The following is a 21,563-nucleotide window of genomic DNA, read 5'->3' as shown; positions in this document are numbered from 1 at the left end:
ACCTTCGGGAAACAGAAGATACTCAACAGGAATGACGGAGTCCATCCAAATCATCTTGGCTCCTGGACTCTATCCACGCATTTCAAGGCTGCGAAACAATGACTGGTAAATGATCCAAGCTCAGAATTTATCTTCTATAACAAACATTTCAAGTAGGCCATTCTATAATGATAATCTGGTCTTTTGAGAGGAAAAATGGTCAGAACGAGATAGTGTATTTAACATTAGCAAGTTGCGATGACCGAGTGGTTAAGGCGTTGGACTTGAAATCCAATGGGGTCACCCTGCGCAGGTTCGAACCCTGCTCACAGCGCAATTTCAAACCTGTTGTAATTTTTCACATATACTTGGTGACTTGATATGGATAATGTCCTTAATACATGGAATTGTTCAGTGATTCAGGTGCTCAGAATATATTTGCCTTGACAAACAGTTAAAATAGGCTCTTCAGTACATATACTGTTGTTTCTGTTAGAATTACGTTGGAAATACTGAGAGCCAGGTGGTTAAGTCCTCACACTTGAAACCCAATTGTGTCTCCCTGTTCTTTTTCAAAATCTTATTCTCAGTGAATAGTCCACTTGTAGTCCACTTGTACTCAGTCCACTTGTACTCAGTGAATAGTCCACTTGTACTACTCTGGACATAGTTTTTTGACTTGCACATTAAACTTCCAAACTTCACAGCTTTGGAAAGGACCGAGGTTACTTGGCGCAACAAGATCAATATGTCGTGCCATCAAGTTGACCATTTTACACCAATGATGTCTGTTTCCAAATCCCAATCCCTTTACTTGCATTCCAACAGCATTCAATGGCCAAGTTCTTTCAACGTTGGACCTGAATTTCAATGGGGTCTCCCCACCCATGTTCTTACCTTGCTCGAAGCGTATAGCTCACTTCTGCTTTCTCCTCATCACTTTCCTTAGATTCCTACTGCGGTGATGGCCAAGTGGTTTCAGCATTGGAATTGAAATCCAATTTGTTCTCTCTGTACAGTTTTCATATCATATCTTCTGGGCCCGAGAAGCAGGCAGTTTAATTTGGGCATGCATTTCATACAAAATTCTTAATGCTGCCCCCTACCCTAGAGAAGTTAAATTGTCCTTTATGGGCTCGTCCAATGATTGAAGTGCTCAGAAAATAGCTCATTTGACTTTGCTTGAAAAAATGTTCAATTAGGCAGTTGAATTTGGATACTTTTGTCCTTGTGTGATCCACCTCAGAAAGCTTTGATTGCCGAGTGGTTAAAGCGTTGGACTCGAAATTCAATGGTATCTCCCAGCGCACGTTTGAACCCTGCACACATCGCTTTGACGATCCAGTCTTTATTTGTAACATGTCATTGGGGACTTGATATGGATAATGTCCTTAAACCGTGGACTTGTCCTTTGATTCAAGTGCTCAGAATATATCTTCCATTACAAACATTTCAAGTAGGCTCTTCAGTAGCGATAATCTGGTCATTTTAGAGGTAAAATGGTCAGAATGAGATAGTGGACTGGGTAAGGCGTCGTAGGTAACAGAAGTAGCTGCGATGGCTGAGTGGTTAAGGCGTTGTGCTTGAAATCCAATGGTTTCTCCCCGCGCAGGTTCGAACCCTGCACAATTCGCTTTGACGATCCAGTCTTTATTTGTAACATGTCATTGGGGACTTGATATGGATAATGTCCTTAAACCGTGGACTTGTCCTTTGATTCAAGTGCTCAGAATATATCTTCCATTACAAACGTTTCAAGAAGGCTAATCTGGTCATTTTAGAGGTAAAATGGTCAGAATGAGATAGCGGACTGGGTAAGGCGTCGGAAGTAACAGACGTAGCTGCGATGGCTGAGTGGTTAAGGCGTTGGACTTGAAATCCAATGGGTTCTCCCTGCGCAGGTTCGAACCCTGCTCACAGCGCTATAGCAAACCTGTCTTTATTTTTAACATATACTTAGTGACTTGATATGGATATTTTTCTTAATACACGTAATTGTCCTTTTTAAAATCTTATTCTCAGTGAATAACTTGTACTTGTACTCACTTGTACTTTCTCTGCACATAGTTTTTTGACTTGCACATTAAACTTCCAAACTTCACAGCTATTTAACCTGTCTAGGCTCAGGGTGCCGCTAGCGGCACTCCCCCCCCACCCCCACTGAAAAGGCAGAGCCGCGAAATTCAATTTTTTTTTTTTTTTTAAATATTTAACTTTCACACATTAAAGTCCAATACAGCTAATGAAAGACACAGATCTTGTGAATCCAGCCAACATGTCCGATTTTTAAAATGTTTTACAGGGAAGACACAATATGTAAAGATGTAAATCTATTACCTAAAAACACATTAGCATAATCCACCATCTTTTATTTGTCCACCAACACCAGTAGCTATCACCAATTCGGCTAAACTAAGATATTTATAGCCCCTAACCAAGAAAAAAACTCATCAGATGACAGTCTGATAACATATTTATGGCATGGGATAGGTTTTGTTAGAAAAATGTGCATATTTCAGGTAGATGGCATAGGTTACAATTGCACCCACCGTCACAAATGGACTAGAATAACTACATAGAGCAACGTGTTTACCTACTTACTAATCATCAAACATTTCGTAAAAATACACAGCATACACTAATCGAAAGACACAGATCCTGTGAATACAGACAATATTTCAGATTTTCTAAGTGTCTTACAGTGAAAACACAATAAATCGTTATATTAGCATAGCACATAGCACATAGCAGCCCAGCATTGATTCTAGCCAAAGTGAGCGATAACGTCAACATCGCCAAAATATATTAATTTTTTCACTAACCTTCTCAGAATTCTTCAGATGACACTCCTGTAACATCATATTACACAATCCATGTAGAGTTTGATCGAAAATGTGCATATTTAGCCACCAAAATCATGGTTAGACAATGTGAAATGTAGCCCAGCTGGTGAGAAAATGTCCGTGCGCCATATTAGACAGTGATCTACTCTTATACAGAAATACTCATAAACGTGACTAAAAAATATAGGGTGGACAGGGATTGATAGACAATTTAATTCTTAATACAATCGCGGATTTACATTTTTTAAATTATCCTTACTTTTCAATACAGCTTGCGCCAAGCGAAGCTACGTCAAAAAACATGGCGTCCTAAGCCACTAACATTTTTCGACAGAAACACGATTTATCATAATAAAAATGTCCTACTTTGATCTGTTCTTCCATCAGTATCTTGGGCAAAGGATCCTTTCTTGGGAGTAATCGTCTTTTGGTGGAAAGCTGTCCTCTTGCCATGTGGAAATGCCAACTGCGTTCGGGATGAACTGGAAGCGTGCCCAGCAATTCACAGCGTTTCAGAAATAAATGTCCCAAAATCGCACTAAACGGATATAAATTGCTATAAAACGCTTTAAATTAACTACCTTATGATGTTTTTAACTCCTATAACGAGTAGAAGCATGACCAGAGTAATATTACTCCCTCCACTAATGCTTGGAACAAGTGCGGGTCGATGTCCTCCAGGCGCATGACGCAGCAAGAAAAGAGTTCCTAGCTACAGGGTTTTTTAATTTGTAGTGCCTGTGAACGCGCAATCGACCCCATTCAAATCGTCATCACGTAAAGGCATCCAGGGGAAGACGTAAGCAGTGTCCGTATACTCATAGCAATAACTGTGGCCTTTTAACTGACTCCAGATCAGGGGCCAACATTTCTGAAATCTGACTCCATGTCAGGGAAATTGCTGTAGAATGGGTTCTGTTCCACTTAGAGACAAAATTTCAACTCCTATAGAAACTATAGACTGTTTTGTATCCAATAATAATAATAATATGCATATTGTACGATCAAGAATTTTGTGGGAAGCCGTTTCAAAAATTACACGATTAGCATAAATAGTGACAACAGCGCCCCCAGATCAACAGGTTAAAGGACCGAGGTTACTTGGCGCAACAAGATCAATATGTCGTGCCATCAAGTTGACCATTTTACACCAATGATGTCTGTTTCCAAATCCCAATCCCTTTACTTGCATTCCAACAGCATTCAATGGCCGAGTTCTTTCAACGTTGGACCTGAATTTCAATAAGGTCTCCCCACCCATGTTCTTACCTTGCTCGAAGCGTATAGCTCACTTCTGCTTTCTCCTCATCACTTTCCTTAGATTCCTACTGCTGCGATGGCCAAGTGGTTTAAGCATTGGAATTGAAATCCAATTTGTTCTCCCTGTACAGTTTTCATATCATATCTTCTGGGCCCGGGAAGCAGGCAGTTTAATTTGGGCATGCATTTCATCCAAAATTCCTAATGCTGCCCCCTACCCTAGAGAAGTTAAATTGTCCTTACTTTATGGGCTCGTCCAACGATTGAAGTGCTCGGAAAATAGCCTATTTTACTTTGCTTGAAAAATATTTCAATTAGGCAGTTGAATTTGGATACTTTTGTCCTTGTGTGATCCACCTCAGAAAAATTTGATTGCCGAGTGGTTAAAGCGTTGGACTCGAAATTCAATGGGATCTCCCAGCGCACGTTTGAACCCTGCACACAGCGCTTTGACGATCCAGTCTTTATTTGTAACATGTCATTGGGGACTTGATATGGATAATGTCCTTAAACCGTGGACTTGTCCTTTGATTCAAGTGCTTAGAATATATCTTCCATTACAAACATTTCAAGTAGGCTAATCTGGTCATTTTAGAGGTAAAATGGTCAGAATGAGATAGCGGACTGGGTAAGGCGTCAAAGTTAACAGAAGTAGCTGCGATGGCCGAGTGGTTAAGGCGTTGGACTTGAAATTCAATGGGGTCTCCCCGCGCAGGTTCGAACCCTGCTCACAGCGCTATGGCAAACCTGTCTTTATTTTTAACATATACTTAGTGACTTGATATGGATAATGTCCTTAATACATGGAATTGTCCTTTTTAAAATCTTATTCTCAGTGAATAACTTGTACTTGTACTCACTTGTACTTTCTCTGCACATAGTTTTTTGACTAGCACATTAAACTTCCAAACTTCACAGCTATTTAAAGGACCGAGGTTACTTGGCGCAACAAGATCAATATGTCGTGCCATCAAGTTGACCATTTTACACCAATGATGTCTGTTTCCAAATCCCAATCCCTTTACTTGCATTCCAACAGCATTCAATGGCCGAGTTCTTTCAACGTTGGACCTGAATTTCAATAAGGTCTCCTCACCCATGTTCTTACCTTGCTCGAAGCGTATAGCTCACTTCTGCTTTCTCCTCATCACTTTCCTTAGATTCCTACTGCTGCGATGGCCAAGTGGTTTCAGCATTGGAATTGAAATCCAATTTGTTCTCCCTGTACAGTTTTCATATCATATCTTCTGGGCCCGAGAAGCAGGCAGTTTAATTTGGGCATGCATTTCATCCAAAATTCCTAATGCTGCCCCCTACCCTAGAGAAGTTAAATTGTCCTTACTTTATGGGCTCGTCCAACGATTGAAGTGCTCGGAAAATAGCCTATTTTACTTTGCTTGAAAAATATTTCAATTAGGCAGTTGAATTTGGATACTTTTGTCCTTGTGTGATCCACCTCAGAAAACTTTGATTGCCGAGTGGTTAAAGCGTTGGACTCGAAATTCAATGGGATCTCCCAGCGCACGTTTGAACCCTGCACACAGCGCTTTGACGATCCAGTCTTTATTTGTAACATGTCATTGGGGACTTGATATGGATAATGTCCTTAAACCGTGGACTTGTCCTTTGATTCAAGTGCTCAGAATATATCTTCCATTACAAACATTTCAAGTAGGCTAATCTGGTCATTTTAGAGGTAAAATGGTCAGAATGAGATAGCGGACTGGGTAAGGCTTCGTAGCTAACAGAAGTAGCTGCGATGGCCGAGTGGTTAAGGCGTTGGACTTGAAATTCAATGGGGTCTCTCCGCGCAGGTTCGAACCCTGCACACAGCGCTATGGCAAACCTGTCTTTATTTTTAACATATACTTAGTGACTTGATATGGATATTTTTCTTAATACACGTAATTGTCCTTTTTAAAATCTTATTCTCAGTGAATAACTTGTACTTGTACTCACTTGTACTTTCTCTGCACATAGTTTTTTGACTAGCACATTAAACTTCCAAACTTCACAGCTATTTAAAGGACCGAGGTTACTTGGCGCAACAAGATCAATATGTCGTGCCATCAAGTTGACCATTTTACACCAATGATGTCTGTTTCCAAATCCCAATTCCTTTACTTGCATTCCAACAGCATTCAATGGCCGAGTTCTTTCGACGTTGGACCTGAATTTCAATGGGGTCTCCCCACCCATGTTCTTACCTTGCTCGAAGCGTATAGCTCACTTCTGCTTTCTCCTCATCACTTTCCTTAGATTCCTACTGCGGTGATGGCCAAGTGGTTTCAGCATTGGAATTGAAATCCAATTTGTTCTCCCTGTACAGTTTTCATATCATATCTTCTGGGCCCGGGAAGCAGGCAGTTTAATTTGGGCATGCATTTCATCCAAAATTCCTAATGCTGCCCCCTACCCTAGAGAAGTTAAATTGTCCTTACTTTATGGGCTCGTCCAATGATTGAAGTGCTCAGAAAATAGCTCATTTGACTTTGCTTGAAAAAATGTTCAATTAGGCAGTTGAATTTGGATACTTTTGTCCTTGTGTGATCCACCTCAGAAAGCTTTGATTGCCGAGTGGTTAAAGCGTTGGACTCGAAATTCAATGGGATCTCCCAGCGCACGTTTGAACCCTGCACACAGCGCTTTGACGATCCAGTCTTTATTTGTAACATGTCATTGGGGACTTGATATGGATAATGTCCTTAAACCGTGGACTTGTCCTTTGATTCAAGTGCTCAGAATATATCTTCCATTACAAACGTTTCAAGTAGGCTAATCTGGTCATTGTAGAGGTAAAATGGTCAGAATGAGATAGCGGACTGGGTAAGGGGTAAAAGTTAACAGAAGTATCTGCGATGGCCGAGTGGTTAAGGCGTTGGACTTGAAATCCAATGGGGTCTCCCCGCGCAGGTTCGAACCCTGCTCACAGCGCTATGGCAAACCTGTCTTTATTTTTAACATATACTTAGTGACTTGATATGGATAATGTCCTTAATACATGGAATTGTCCTTTTTAAAATCTTATTCTCAGTGAATAACTTGTACTTGTACTCACTTGTACTTTCTCTGCACATAGTTTTTTGACTAGCACATTAAACTTCCAAACTTCACAGCTATTTAAAGGACCGAGGTTACTTGGCGCAACAAGATCAATATGTCGTGCCATCAAGTTGACCATTTTACACCAATGATGTCTGTTTCCAAATCCCAATCCCTTTACTTGCATTCCAACAGCATTCAATGGCCGAGTTCTTTCGACGTTGGACCTGAATTTTAATGGGGTCTCCCCACCCATGTTCTTACCTTGCTCGAAGCGTATAGCTCACTTCTGCTTTCTCCTCATCACTTTCCTTAGATTCCTACTGCTGCGATGGCCAAGTGGTTTCAGCATTGGAATTGAAATCCAATTTGTTCTCCCTGTACAGTTTTCATATCATATCTTCTGGGCCCGAGAAGCAGGCAGTTTAATTTGGGCATGCATTTCATCCAAAATTCCTAATGCTGCCCCCTACCCTAGAGAAGTTAAATTGTCCTTACTTTATGGGCTCGTCCAATGATTGAAGTGCTAAGAAAATAGCATATTTTACTTTGCTTGAAAAATATTTCAATTAGGCAGTTGAATTTGGTTACTTTTGTCCTTGTGTGATCCACCTCAGAAAACTTTGATTGCTGAGTGGTTAAAGCGTTGGACTCGAAATTCAATGGGATCTCCCAGCGCACGTTTGAACCCTGCACACAGCGCTTTGACGATCCAGTCTTTATTTGTAACATGTCATTGGGGACTTGATATGGATAATGTCCTTAAACCGTGGACTTGTCCTTTGATTCAAGTGCTCAGAATATATCTTCCATTACAAACATTTCAAGTAGGCTAATCTGGTCATTTTAGAGGTAAAATGGTCAGAATGAGATACCGGACTGGGTAAGGCGTCAGAGGTAACAGCAGTAGCCGCGGTGGCCGAGTGGTTAAGGTGTTGGACTTGAAATTCAATGGGGACTCCCAGCGCAGGTTCGAACCCTGCTCACAGCGCTATGGCAAAACTGTCTTTACTTTTAACATATACTTAGTGACTTGATATGGATATTTTTCTTAATACACGTAATTGTCCTTTTTAAAATCTTATTCTCAGTGAATAACTTGTACTTGTACTCACTTGTACTTTCTCTGCACATAGTTTTTTGACTAGCACATTAAACTTCCAAACTTCACAGCTATTTAATTAAAGGACCGAGGTTACTTGGCGCAACAAGATCAATATGTCGTGCCATCAAGTTGACCATTTTACACCAATGATGTCTGTTTCCAAATCCCAATCCCTTTACTTGCATTCCAACAGCATTCAATGGCCGAGTTCTTTCGACGTTGGACCTGAATTTCAATGGGGTCTCCCCACCCATGTTCTTACCTTGCTCGAAGCGTATAGCTCACTTCTGCTTTCTCCTCATCACTTTCCTTAGATTCCTACTGCTGCGATGGCCAAGTGGTTTCAGCATTGGAATTGAAATCCAATTTGTTCTCCCTGTACATTTTTCATATCATATCTTCTGGGCCCGAGAAGCAGGCAGTTTAATTTGGGCATGCATTTCATCCAAAATTCCTAATGCTGCCCCCTACCCTAGAGAAGTTAAATTGTCCTTACTTTATGGGCTTGTCCAACGATTGAAGTGCTCAGAAAATAGCTTATTTTACTTTGCTTTGAAAAATATTTCAATTAGGCAGTTGTATTTAGATATTTTTGTCCTTGTGTGATCCACCTCAGAAAACTTTGATTGCTGAGTGGTTAAAGCGTTGGACTCGAAATTCAATGGGATCTCCCAGCGCACGTTTGAACCCTGCACACAGCGCTTTGACGATCCAGTCTTTATTTGTAACATGTCATTGGGAACTTGATATGGATAATGTCCTTAAACAGTGGACTTGTCGTTTGATTCAGGTGCTCAGAATATATCTTCCATTACAAACATTTCAAGTAGGCTAATCTGGTCATTTTAGAGGTAAAATGGTCAGAATGAGATAGCGGACTGGGTAAGGCGTCGGAAGTAACAGAAGTAGCTGCGATAGCTGCGTGGTTAAGGCGTTGGACTTGAAATCCAATGGGTTCTCCCCGCGCAGGTTCGAACCCTGCTCACAGCGCTATGGCAAACCTGTCTTTATTTTTAACATATACTTAGTGACTTGATATGGATATTTTTCTTAATACACGTAATTGTCCTTTTTAAAATCTTATTCTCAGTGAATAACTTGTACTTGTACTCACTTGTACTTTCTCTGCACATAGTTTTTTGACTAGCACATTAAACTTCCAAACTTCACAGCTATTTAAAGGACCGAGGTTACTTGGCGCAACAAGATCAATATGTCGTGCCATCAAGTTGACCATTTTACACCAATGATGTCTGTTTCCAAATCCCAATCCCTTTACTTGCATTCCAACAGCATTCAATGGCCGAGTTCTTTCAACGTTGGACCTGATTTTCAATGGGGTCTCCCCACCCATGTTCTTACCTTGCTCGAAGCGCATAGCTCACTTCTGCTTTCTCCTCATCACTTTCCTTAGATTCCTACTGCGGTGATGGCCAAGTGGTTTCAGCATTGGAATTGAAATCCAATTTGTTCTCCCTGTACAGTTTTCATTTCATATCTTCTGGGCCCGAGAAGCAGGCAGTTTAATTTGGGCATGCATTTCATCCAAAATTCCTAATGCTGCCCCCTACCCTAGAGAAGTTAAATTGTCCTTACTTTATGGGCTTGTCCAACGATTGAAGTGCTCAGAAAATAGCTTATTTTACTTTGCTTTGAAAAATATTTCAATTAGGCAGTTGTATTTAGATATTTTTGTCCTTGTGTGATCCACCTCAGAAAACTTTGATTGCTGAGTGGTTAAAGCGTTGGACTCGAAATTCAATGGGATCTCCCAGCGCACGTTTGAACCCTGCACACAGCGCTTTGACGATCCAGTCTTTATTTGTAACATGTCATTGGGAACTTGATATGGATAATGTCCTTAAACAGTGGACTTGTCGTTTGATTCAGGTGCTCAGAATATATCTTCCATTACAAACATTTCAAGTAGGCTAATCTGGTCATTTTAGAGGTAAAATGGTCAGAATGAGATAGCGGACTGGGTAAGGCGTCGGAAGTAACAGAAGTAGCTGCGATAGCTGCGTGGTTAAGGCGTTGGACTTGAAATCCAATGGGGTCTCCCCGCGCAGGTTCGAACCCTGCTCACAGCGCTATGGCAAACCTCTCTTTATTTTTAACATATACTTAGTGACTTGATATGGATATTTTTCTTAATACACGTAATTGTCCTTTTTAAAATCTTATTCTCAGTGAATAACTTGTACTTGTACTCACTTGTACTTTCTCTGCACATAGTTTTTTGACTAGCACATTAAACTTCCAAACTTCACAGCTATTTAAAGGACCGAGGTTACTTGGCGCAACAAGATCAATATGTCGTGCCATCAAGTTGACCATTTTACACCAATGATGTCTGTTTCCAAATCCCAATCCCTTTACTTGCATTCCAACAGCATTCAATGGCCGAGTTCTTTCAACGTTGGACCTGATTTTCAATGGGGTCTCCCCACCCATGTTCTTACCTTGCTCGAAGCGCATAGCTCACTTCTGCTTTCTCCTCATCACTTTCCTTAGATTCCTACTGCGGTGATGGCCAAGTGGTTTCAGCATTGGAATTGAAATCCAATTTGTTCTCCCTGTACAGTTTTCATTTCATATCTTCTGGGCCCGAGAAGCAGGCAGTTTAATTTGGGCATGCATTTCATCCAAAATTCCTAATGCTGCCCCCTACCCTAGAGAAGTTAAATTGTCCTTACTTTATGGGCTTGTCCAACGATTGAAGTGCTCAGAAAATAGCTTATTTTACTTTGCTTTGAAAAATATTTCAATTAGGCAGTTGTATTTAGATATTTTTGTCCTTGTGTGATCCACCTCAGAAAACTTTGATTGCTGAGTGGTTAAAGCGTTGGACTCGAAATTCAATGGGATCTCCCAGCGCACGTTTGAACCCTGCACACAGCGCTTTGACGATCCAGTCTTTATTTGTAACATGTCATTGGGAACTTGATATGGATAATGTCCTTAAACAGTGGACTTGTCGTTTGATTCAGGTGCTCAGAATATATCTTCCATTACAAACATTTCAAGTAGGCTAATCTGGTCATTTTAGAGGTAAAATGGTCAGAATGAGATAGCGGACTGGGTAAGGCGTCGGAAGTAACAGAAGTAGCTGCGATAGCTGAGTGGTTAAGGCGTTGGACTTGAAATCCAATGGGGTCTCCCCGCGCAGGTTCGAACCCTGCTCACAGCGCTATGGCAAACCTGTCTTTATTTTTAACATATACTTAGTGACTTGATATGGATATTTTTCTTAATACACGTAACTGTCCTTTTTAAAATCTTATTCTCAGTGAATAACTTGTACTTGTACTCACTTGTACTTTCTCTGCACATAGTTTTTTGACTAGCACATTAAACTTCCAAACTTCACAGCTATTTAAAGGACCGAGGTTACTTGGCGCAACAAGATCAATATGTCGTGCCATCAAGTTGACCATTTTACACCAATGATGTCTGTTTCCAAATCCCAATCCCTTTACTTGCATTCCAACAGCATTCAATGGCCGAGTTCTTTCAACGTTGGACCTGATTTTCAATGGGGTCTCCCCACCCATGTTCTTACCTTGCTCGAAGCGCATAGCTCACTTCTGCTTTCTCCTCATCACTTTCCTTAGATACCTACTGCGGTGATGGCCAAGTGGTTTCAGCATTGGAATTGAAATCCAATTTGTTCTCCCTGTACAGTTTTCATTTCATATCTTCTGGGCCCGAGAAGCAGGCAGTTTAATTTGGGCATGCATTTCATCCAAAATTCCTAATGCTGCCCCCTACCCTAGAGAAGTTAAATTGTCCTTACTTTATGGGCTCGTCCAACGATTGAAGTGCTCAGAAAATAGCTTATTTTACTTTGCTTTGAAAAATATTTCAATTAGGCAGTTGTATTTAGATATTTTTGTCCTTGTGTGATCCACCTCAGAAAACTTTGATTGCTGAGTGGTTAAAGCGTTGGACTCGAAATTCAATGGGATCTCCCAGCGCACGTTTGAACCCTGCACACAGCGCTTTGACGATCCAGTCTTTATTTGTAACATGTCATTGGGAACTTGATATGGATAATGTCCTTAAACAGTGGACTTGTCGTTTGATTCAGGTGCTCAGAATATATCTTCCATTACAAACATTTCAAGTAGGCTAATCTGGTCATTTTAGAGGTAAAATGGTCAGAATGAGATAGCGGACTGGGTAAGGCGTCGGAAGTAACAGAAGTAGCTGCGATAGCTGCGTGGTTAAGGCGTTGGACTTGAAATCCAATGGGGTCTCCCCGCGCAGGTTCGAACCCTGCTCACAGCGCTATGGCAAACCTCTCTTTATTTTTAACATATACTTAGTGACTTGATATGGATATTTTTCTTAATACACGTAATTGTCCTTTTTAAAATCTTATTCTCAGTGAATAACTTGTACTTGTACTCACTTGTACTTTCTCTGCACATAGTTTTTTGACTAGCACATTAAACTTCCAAACTTCACAGCTATTTAAAGGACCGAGGTTACTTGGCGCAACAAGATCAATATGTCGTGCCATCAAGTTGACCATTTTACACCAATGATGTCTGTTTCCAAATCCCAATCCCTTTACTTGCATTCCAACAGCATTCAATGGCCGAGTTCTTTCAACGTTGGACCTGATTTTCAATGGGGTCTCCCCACCCATGTTCTTACCTTGCTCGAAGCGCATAGCTCACTTCTGCTTTCTCCTCATCACTTTCCTTAGATTCCTACTGCGGTGATGGCCAAGTGGTTTCAGCATTGGAATTGAAATCCAATTTGTTCTCCCTGTACAGTTTTCATTTCATATCTTCTGGGCCCGAGAAGCAGGCAGTTTAATTTGGGCATGCATTTCATCCAAAATTCCTAATGCTGCCCCCTACCCTAGAGAAGTTAAATTGTCCTTACTTTATGGGCTTGTCCAACGATTGAAGTGCTCAGAAAATAGCTTATTTTACTTTGCTTTGAAAAATATTTCAATTAGGCAGTTGTATTTAGATATTTTTGTCCTTGTGTGATCCACCTCAGAAAACTTTGATTGCTGAGTGGTTAAAGCGTTGGACTCGAAATTCAATGGGATCTCCCAGCGCACGTTTGAACCCTGCACACAGCGCTTTGACGATCCAGTCTTTATTTGTAACATGTCATTGGGAACTTGATATGGATAATGTCCTTAAACAGTGGACTTGTCGTTTGATTCAGGTGCTCAGAATATATCTTCCATTACAAACATTTCAAGTAGGCTAATCTGGTCATTTTAGAGGTAAAATGGTCAGAATGAGATAGCGGACTGGGTAAGGCGTCGGAAGTAACAGAAGTAGCTGCGATAGCTGAGTGGTTAAGGCGTTGGACTTGAAATCCAATGGGGTCTCCCCGCGCAGGTTCGAACCCTGCTAACAGCGCTATGGCAAACCTGTCTTTATTTTTAACATATACTTAGTGACTTGATATGGATATTTTTCTTAATACACGTAATTGTCCTTTTTAAAATCTTATTCTCAGTGAATAACTTGTACTTGTACTCACTTGTACTTTCTCTGCACATAGTTTTTTGACTAGCACATTAAACTTCCAAACTTCACAGCTATTTAAAGGACCGAGGTTACTTGGCGCAACAAGATCAATATGTCGTGCCATCAAGTTGACCATTTTACACCAATGATGTCTGTTTCCAAATCCCAATCCCTTTACTTGCATTCCAACAGCATTCAATGGCCGAGTTCTTTCAACGTTGGACCTGATTTTCAATGGGGTCTCCCCACCCATGTTCTTACCTTGCTCGAAGCGCATAGCTCACTTCTGCTTTCTCCTCATCACTTTCCTTAGATTCCTACTGCGGTGATGGCCAAGTGGTTTCAGCATTGGAATTGAAATCCAATTTGTTCTCCCTGTACAGTTTTCATTTCATATCTTCTGGGCCCGAGAAGCAGGCAGTTTAATTTGGGCATGCATTTCATCTTAAATTCCTAATGCTGCCCCCTACCCTAGAGAAGTTAAATTGTCCTTACTTTATGGGCTTGTCCAACGATTGAAGTGCTCAGAAAATAGCTTATTTTACTTTGCTTTGAAAAATATTTCAATTAGGCAGTTGTATTTAGATATTTTTGTCCTTGTGTGATCCACCTCAGAAAACTTTGATTGCTGAGTGGTTAAAGCGTTGGACTCGAAATTCAATGGGATCTCCCAGCGCACGTTTGAACCCTGCACACAGCGCTTTGACGATCCAGTCTTTATTTGTAACATGTCATTGGGAACTTGATATGGATAATGTCCTTAAACAGTGGACTTGTCGTTTGATTCAGGTGCTCAGAATATATCTTCCATTACAAACATTTCAAGTAGGCTAATCTGGTCATTTTAGAGGTAAAATGGTCAGAATGAGATAGCGGACTGGGTAAGGCGTCGGAAGTAACAGAAGTAGCTGCGATAGCTGAGTGGTTAAGGCGTTGGACTTGAAATCCAATGGGGTCTCCCCGCGCAGGTTCGAACCCTGCTCACAGCGCTATGGCAAACCTGTCTTTATTTTTAACATATACTTAGTGACTTGATATGGATATTTTTCTTAATACACGTAATTGTCCTTTTTAAAATCTTATTCTCAGTGAATAACTTGTACTTGTACTCACTTGTACTTTCTCTGCACATAGTTTTTTGACTAGCACATTAAACTTCCAAACTTCACAGCTATTTAAAGGACCGAGGTTACTTGGCGCAACAAGATCAATATGTCGTGCCATCAAGTTGACCATTTTACACCAATGATGTCTGTTTCCAAATCCCAATCCCTTTACTTGCATTCCAACAGCATTCAATGGCCGAGTTCTTTCAACGTTGGACCTGATTTTCAATGGGGTCTCCCCACCCATGTTCTTACCTTGCTCGAAGCGCATAGCTCACTTCTGCTTTCTCCTCATCACTTTCCTTAGATTCCTACTGCGGTGATGGCCAAGTGGTTTCAGCATTGGAATTGAAATCCAATTTGTTCTCCCTGTACAGTTTTCATTTCATATCTTCTGGGCCCGAGAAGCAGGCAGTTTAATTTGGGCATGCATTTCATCCAAAATTCCTAATGCTGCCCCCTACCCTAGAGAAGTTAAATTGTCCTTACTTTATGGGCTTGTCCAACGATTGAAGTGCTCAGAAAATAGCTTATTTTACTTTGCTTTGAAAAATATTTCAATTAGGCAGTTGTATTTAGATATTTTTGTCCTTGTGTGATCCACCTCAGAAAACTTTGATTGCTGAGTGGTTAAAGCGTTGGACTCGAAATTCAATGGGATCTCCCAGCGCACGTTTGAACCCTGCACACAGCGCTTTGACGATCCAGTCTTTATTTGTAACATGTCATTGGGAACTTGATATGGATAATGTCCTTAAACAGTGGACTTGTCGTTTGATTCAGGTGCTCAGAATATATCTTCCATTACAAACATTTCAAGTAGGCTAATCTGGTCATTTTAGAGGTAAAATGGTCAGAATGAGATAGCGGACTGGGTAAGGCGTCGGAAGTAACAGAAGTAGCTGCGATAGCTGAGTGGTTAAGGCGTTGGACTTGAAATCCAATGGGGTCTCCCCGCGCAGGTTCGAACCCTGCTCACAGCGCTATGGCAAACCTGTCTTTATTTTTAACATATACTTAGTGACTTGATATGGATATTTTTCTTAATACACGTAATTGTCCTTTTTAAAATCTTATTCTCAGTGAATAACTTGTACTTGTACTCACTTGTACTTTCTCTGCACATAGTTTTTTGACTAGCACATTAAACTTCCAAACTTCACAGCTATTTAAAGGACCGAGGTTACTTGGCGCAACAAGATCAATATGTCGTGCCATCAAGTTGACCATTTTACACCAATGATGTCTGTTTCCAAATCCCAATCCCTTTACTTGCATTCCAACAGCATTCAATGGCCGAGTTCTTTCAACGTTGGACCTGATTTTCAATGGGGTCTCCCCACCCATGTTCTTACCTTGCTCGAAGCGCATAGCTCACTTCTGCTTTCTCCTCATCACTTTCCTTAGATTCCTACTGCGGTGATGGCCAAGTGGTTTCAGCATTGGAATTGAAATCCAATTTGTTCTCCCTGTACAGTTTTCATTTCATATCTTCTGGGCCCGAGAAGCAGGCAGTTTAATTTGGGCATGCATTTCATCCAAAATTCCTAATGCTGCCCCCTACCCTAGAGAAGTTAAATTGTCCTTACTTTATGGGCTTGTCCAACGATTGAAGTGCTCAGAAAATAGCTTATTTTACTTTGCTTTGAAAAATATTTCAATTAGGCAGTTGTATTTAGATATTTTTGTCCTTGTGTGATCCACCTCAGAAAACTTTGATTGCTGAGTGGTTAAAGCGTTGGACTCGAAATTCAATGGGATCTCCCAGCGCACGTTTGAACCCTGCACACAGCGCTTTGACGATCCAGTCTTTATTTGTAACATGTCATTGGGAACTTGATATGGATAATGTCCTTAAACAGTGGACTTGTCGTTTGATTCAGGTGCTCAGAATATATCTTCCATTACAAACATTTCAAGTAGGCTAATCTGGTCATTTTAGAGGTAAAATGGTCAGAATGAGATAGCGGACTGGGTAAGGCGTCGGAAGTAACAGAAGTAGCTGCGATAGCTGCGTGGTTAAGGCGTTGGACTTGAAATCCAATGGGGTCTCCCCGCGCAGGTTCGAACCCTGCTCACAGCGCTATGGCAAACCTGTCTTTATTTTTAACATATACTTAGTGACTTGATATGGATATTTTTCTTAATACACGTAATTGTCCTTTTTAAAATCTTATTCTCAGTGAATAACTTGTACTTGTACTCACTTGTACTTTCTCTGCACATAGTTTTTTGACTAGCACATTAAACTTCCAAACTTCACAGCTATTTAAAGGACCGAGGTTACTTGGCGCAACAAGATCAATATGTCGTGCCATCAAGTTGACCATTTTACACCAATGATGTCTGTTTCCAAATCCCAATCCCTTTACTTGCATTCCAACAGCATTCAATGGCCGAGTTCTTTCAACGTTGGACCTGATTTTCAATGGGGTCTCCCCACCCATGTTCTTACCTTGCTCGAAGCGCATAGCTCACTTCTGCTTTCTCCTCATCACTTTCCTTAGATTCCTACTGCGGTGATGGCCAAGTGGTTTCAGCATTGGAATTGAAATCCAATTTGTTCTCCCTGTACAGTTTTCATTTCATATCTTCTGGGCCCGAGAAGCAGGCAGTTTAATTTGGGCATGCATTTCATCCAAAATTCCTAATGCTGCCCCCTACCCTAGAGAAGTTAAATTGTCCTTACTTTATGGGCTTGTCCAACGATTGAAGTGCTCAGAAAATAGCTTATTTTACTTTGCTTTGAAAAATATTTCAATTAGGCAGTTGTATTTAGATATTTTTGTCCTTGTGTGATCCACCTCAGAAAACTTTGATTGCTGAGTGGTTAAAGCGTTGGACTCGAAATTCAATGGGATCTCCCAGCGCACGTTTGAACCCTGCACACAGCGCTTTGACGATCCAGTCTTTATTTGTAACATGTCATTGGGAACTTGATATGGATAATGTCCTTAAACAGTGGACTTGTCGTTTGATTCAGGTGCTCAGAATATATCTTCCATTACAAACATTTCAAGTAGGCTAATCTGGTCATTTTAGAGGTAAAATGGTCAGAATGAGATAGCGGACTGGGTAAGGCGTAAAAGTTAACAGAAGTAGCTGCGATGGCCGAGTGGTTAAGGCGTTGGACTTGAAATCCAATTGGGTCTCCCCGCGCAGGTTCGAACCCTGCTCACAGCGCTATGGCAAACCTGTCTTTATTTTTAACATATACTTAGTGACTTGATATGGATAATGTCCTTAATACATGGAATTGTCCTTTTTAAAATCTTATTCTCAGTGAATAACTTGTACTTGTACTCACTTGTACTTTCTCTGCACATAGTTTTTTGACTAGCACATTAAACTTCCAAACTTCACAGCTATTTAAAGGACCGAGGTTACTTGGCGCAACAAGATCAATATGTCGTGCCATCAAGTTGACCATTTTACACCAATGATGTCTGTTTCCAAATCCCAATCCCTTTACTTGCATTCCAACAGCATTCATTGGCCGAGTTCTTTCGACGTTGGACCTGAATTTCAATGGGGTCTCCCCACCCATGTTCTTACCTTGCTCGAAGCGTATAGCCCACTTCTGCTTTCTCCTCATCACTTTCCTTAGATTCCTACTGCTGCGATGGCCAAGTGGTTTAAGCATTGGAATTGTCATCCAATTTGTTCTCCCTGTACAGTTTTCATATCATATCTTCTGGGCCCGAGAAGCAGGCAGTTTAATTTGGGCATGCATTTCATACAAAATTCTTAATGCTGCCCCCTACCCTAGAGAAGTTAAATTGTCCTTACTTTATGGGCTCGTCCAATGATTGAAGTGCTCAGAAAATAGCTCATTTGACTTTGCTTGAAAAAATGTTCAATTAGGCAGTTGAATTTGGATACTTTTGTCATTGTGTGATCCACCTCAGAAAACTTTGATTGCTGAGTGGTTAAAGCGTTGGACTCGAAATTCAATGGGATCTCCCAGCGCACGTTTGAACCCTGCACACAGCGCTTTGACGATCCAGTCTTTATTTGTAACATGTCATTGGAGACTTGATATGGATAATGTCCTTAAACCGTGGACTTGTCCTTTGATTCAAGTGCTCAGAATATATCTTCCATTACAAACATTTCAAGTAGGCTAATCTGGTCATTGTAGAGGTAAAATGGTCAGAATGAGATAGCGGACTGGGTAAGGCGTAAAAGTTAACAGAAGTAGCTGCGATGGCCGAGTGGTTAAGGCGTTGGATTTGAAATCCAATGGGGTCTCCCCGCGCAGGTTCGAACCCTGCTCACAGCGCTATGGCAAACCTGTCTTTATTTTTAACATATACTTAGTGACTTGATATGGATAATGTCCTTAATACATGGAATTGTCCTTTTTAAAATCTTATTCTCAGTGAATAACTTGTACTTGTACTCACTTGTACTTTCTCTGCACATAGTTTTTTGACTAGCACATTAAACTTCCAAACTTCACAGCTATTTAAAGGACCGAGGTTACTTGGCGCAACAAGATCAATATGTCGTGCCATCAAGTTGACCATTTTACACCAATGATGTCTGTTTCCAAATCCCAATCCCTTTACTTGCATTCCAACAGCATTCATTGGCCGAGTTCTTTCGACGTTGGACCTGAATTTCAATGGGGTCTCCCCACCCATGTTCTTACCTTGCTCGAAGCGTATAGCCCACTTCTGCTTTCTCCTCATCACTTTCCTTAGATTCCTACTGCTGCGATGGCCAAGTGGTTTAAGCATTGGAATTGTCATCCAATTTGTTCTCCCTGTACAGTTTTCATATCATATCTTCTGGGCCCGAGAAGCAGGCAGTTTAATTTGGGCATGCATTTCATACAAAATTCTTAATGCTGCCCCCTACCCTAGAGAAGTTAAATTGTCCTTACTTTATGGGCTCGTCCAATGATTGAAGTGCTCAGAAAATAGCTCATTTGACTTTGCTTGAAAAAATGTTCAATTAGGCAGTTGAATTTGGATACTTTTGTCCTTGTGTGATCCACCTCAGAAAACTTTGATTGCTGAGTGGTTAAAGCGTTGGACTCGAAATTCAATGGGATCTCCCAGCGCACGTTTGAACCCTGCACACAGCGCTTTGACAATCCAGTCTTTATTTGTAACATGTCATTGGGGACTTGATATGGATAATGTCCTTAAACCGTGGACTTGTCCTTTGATTCAAGTGCTCAGAATATATCTTCCATTACAAACATTTCAAGTAGGCTAATCTGGTCATTGTAGAGGTAAAATGGTCAGAATGAGATAGCGGACTGGGTAAGGCGTAAAAGTTAACAGAAGTAGCTGCGATGGCCGAGTGGTTAAGGCGTTGGATTTGAAATCCAATGGGGTCTCCCCGCGCAGGTTCGAACCCTGCTCACACCGCTATGGCAAACCTGTCTTTATTTTTAACATATACTTAGTGACTTGATATGGATAATGTCCTTAATACATGGAATTGTCCTTTTTAAAATCTTATTCTCAGTGAATAACTTGTACTTGTACTCACTTGTACTTTCTCTGCACATAGTTTTTTGACTAGCACATTAAACTTCCAAACTTCACAGCTATTTAAAGGACCGAGGTTACTTGGCGCAACAAGATCAATATGTCGTGCCATCAAGTTGACCATTTTACACCAATGATGTCTGTTTCCAAATCCCAATCCCTTTACTTGCATTCCAACAGCATTCAATGGCCGAGTTCTTTCAACGTTGGACCTGATTTTCAATGGGGTCTCCCCACCCATGTTCTTACCTTGCTCGAAGCGCATAGCTCACTTCTGCTTTCTCCTCATCACTTTCCTTAGATTCCTACTGCGGTGATGGCCAAGTGGTTTCAGCATTGGAATTGAAATCCAATTTGTTCTCCCTGTACAGTTTTCATTTCATATCTTCTGGGCCCGAGAAGCAGGCAGTTTAATTTGGGCATGCATTTCATCCAAAATTCCTAATGCTGCCCCCTACCCTAGAGAAGTTAAATTGTCCTTACTTTATGGGCTTGTCCAACGATTGAAGTGCTCAGAAAATAGCTTATTTTACTTTGCTTTGAAAAATATTTCAATTAGGCAGTTGTATTTAGATATTTTTGTCCTTGTGTGATCCACCTCAGAAAACTTTGATTGCTGAGTGGTTAAAGCGTTGGACTCGAAATTCAATGGGATCTCCCAGCGCACGTTTGAACCCTGCACACAGCGCTTTGACGATCCAGTCTTTATTTGTAACATGTCATTGGGAACTTGATATGGATAATGTCCTTAAACAGTGGACTTGTCGTTTGATTCAGGTGCTCAGAATATATCTTCCATTACAAACATTTCAAGTAGGCTAATCTGGTCATTTTAGAGGTAAAATGGTCAGAATGAGATAGCGGACTGGGTAAGGCGTAAAAGTTAACAGAAGTAGCTGCGATGGCCGAGTGGTTAAGGCGTTGGACTTGAAATCCAATGGGGTCTCCCCGCGCAGGTTCGAACCCTGCTCACAGCGCTATGGCAAACCTGTCTTTATTTTTAACATATACTTAGTGACTTGATATGGATAATGTCCTTAATACATGGAATTGTCCTTTTTAAAATCTTATTCTCAGTGAATAACTTGTACTTGTACTCACTTGTACTTTCTCTGCACATAGTTTTTTGACTAGCACATTAAACTTCCAAACTTCACAGCTATTTAAAGGACCGAGGTTACTTGGCGCAACAAGATCAATATGTCGTGCCATCAAGTTGACCA

General features: G+C 40.9%; 18 non-coding genes across 18 annotated transcripts; all 18 read left to right on the top strand.

Annotated features, from left to right (window-relative positions):
* The first annotated feature begins 231 nt into the window (after positions 1 to 231).
* On the top strand, positions 232 to 313 carry trnas-uga (transfer RNA serine (anticodon UGA)). Its single transcript has one exon. It is a non-coding gene; the product is annotated as a tRNA-Ser (tRNA).
* A 1,506-nt stretch (positions 314 to 1,819) lies between these two features.
* Positions 1,820 to 1,901, top strand: trnas-uga (transfer RNA serine (anticodon UGA)). The gene has a single exon. It is a non-coding gene; the product is annotated as a tRNA-Ser (tRNA).
* Positions 1,902 to 4,736: 2,835 nt separating this feature from the next.
* Positions 4,737 to 4,818, top strand: trnas-uga (transfer RNA serine (anticodon UGA)). The gene has a single exon. It is a non-coding gene; the product is annotated as a tRNA-Ser (tRNA).
* A 1,017-nt stretch (positions 4,819 to 5,835) lies between these two features.
* Positions 5,836 to 5,917, top strand: trnas-uga (transfer RNA serine (anticodon UGA)). The gene has a single exon. It is a non-coding gene; the product is annotated as a tRNA-Ser (tRNA).
* A 1,017-nt stretch (positions 5,918 to 6,934) lies between these two features.
* Positions 6,935 to 7,016, top strand: trnas-uga (transfer RNA serine (anticodon UGA)). The gene has a single exon. It is a non-coding gene; the product is annotated as a tRNA-Ser (tRNA).
* Positions 7,017 to 8,033: 1,017 nt separating this feature from the next.
* trnas-uga (transfer RNA serine (anticodon UGA)) lies at positions 8,034 to 8,115 on the top strand. Its single transcript has one exon. It is a non-coding gene; the product is annotated as a tRNA-Ser (tRNA).
* A 1,022-nt stretch (positions 8,116 to 9,137) lies between these two features.
* trnas-uga (transfer RNA serine (anticodon UGA)) lies at positions 9,138 to 9,219 on the top strand. The gene has a single exon. It is a non-coding gene; the product is annotated as a tRNA-Ser (tRNA).
* A 1,018-nt stretch (positions 9,220 to 10,237) lies between these two features.
* Positions 10,238 to 10,319, top strand: trnas-uga (transfer RNA serine (anticodon UGA)). The gene has a single exon. It is a non-coding gene; the product is annotated as a tRNA-Ser (tRNA).
* Positions 10,320 to 11,337: 1,018 nt separating this feature from the next.
* On the top strand, positions 11,338 to 11,419 carry trnas-uga (transfer RNA serine (anticodon UGA)). The gene has a single exon. It is a non-coding gene; the product is annotated as a tRNA-Ser (tRNA).
* Positions 11,420 to 12,437: 1,018 nt separating this feature from the next.
* trnas-uga (transfer RNA serine (anticodon UGA)) lies at positions 12,438 to 12,519 on the top strand. The gene has a single exon. It is a non-coding gene; the product is annotated as a tRNA-Ser (tRNA).
* Positions 12,520 to 13,537: 1,018 nt separating this feature from the next.
* trnas-uga (transfer RNA serine (anticodon UGA)) lies at positions 13,538 to 13,619 on the top strand. Its single transcript has one exon. It is a non-coding gene; the product is annotated as a tRNA-Ser (tRNA).
* Positions 13,620 to 14,637: 1,018 nt separating this feature from the next.
* Positions 14,638 to 14,719, top strand: trnas-uga (transfer RNA serine (anticodon UGA)). The gene has a single exon. It is a non-coding gene; the product is annotated as a tRNA-Ser (tRNA).
* A 1,018-nt stretch (positions 14,720 to 15,737) lies between these two features.
* Positions 15,738 to 15,819, top strand: trnas-uga (transfer RNA serine (anticodon UGA)). Its single transcript has one exon. It is a non-coding gene; the product is annotated as a tRNA-Ser (tRNA).
* A 1,018-nt stretch (positions 15,820 to 16,837) lies between these two features.
* trnas-uga (transfer RNA serine (anticodon UGA)) lies at positions 16,838 to 16,919 on the top strand. The gene has a single exon. It is a non-coding gene; the product is annotated as a tRNA-Ser (tRNA).
* A 1,018-nt stretch (positions 16,920 to 17,937) lies between these two features.
* On the top strand, positions 17,938 to 18,019 carry trnas-uga (transfer RNA serine (anticodon UGA)). The gene has a single exon. It is a non-coding gene; the product is annotated as a tRNA-Ser (tRNA).
* A 1,017-nt stretch (positions 18,020 to 19,036) lies between these two features.
* trnas-uga (transfer RNA serine (anticodon UGA)) lies at positions 19,037 to 19,118 on the top strand. The gene has a single exon. It is a non-coding gene; the product is annotated as a tRNA-Ser (tRNA).
* Positions 19,119 to 20,135: 1,017 nt separating this feature from the next.
* Positions 20,136 to 20,217, top strand: trnas-uga (transfer RNA serine (anticodon UGA)). The gene has a single exon. It is a non-coding gene; the product is annotated as a tRNA-Ser (tRNA).
* Positions 20,218 to 21,235: 1,018 nt separating this feature from the next.
* Positions 21,236 to 21,317, top strand: trnas-uga (transfer RNA serine (anticodon UGA)). Its single transcript has one exon. It is a non-coding gene; the product is annotated as a tRNA-Ser (tRNA).
* Positions 21,318 to 21,563: the final 246 nt, after the last annotated feature.

The sequence above is a fragment of the Salvelinus fontinalis genome, unplaced genomic scaffold (assembly GCF_029448725.1).
Source record: "Salvelinus fontinalis isolate EN_2023a unplaced genomic scaffold, ASM2944872v1 scaffold_0327, whole genome shotgun sequence".
Taxonomy (NCBI): Eukaryota; Metazoa; Chordata; class Actinopteri; order Salmoniformes; family Salmonidae; genus Salvelinus; species Salvelinus fontinalis.
This window is presented reverse-complemented; position numbering and strand designations above follow the sequence as displayed.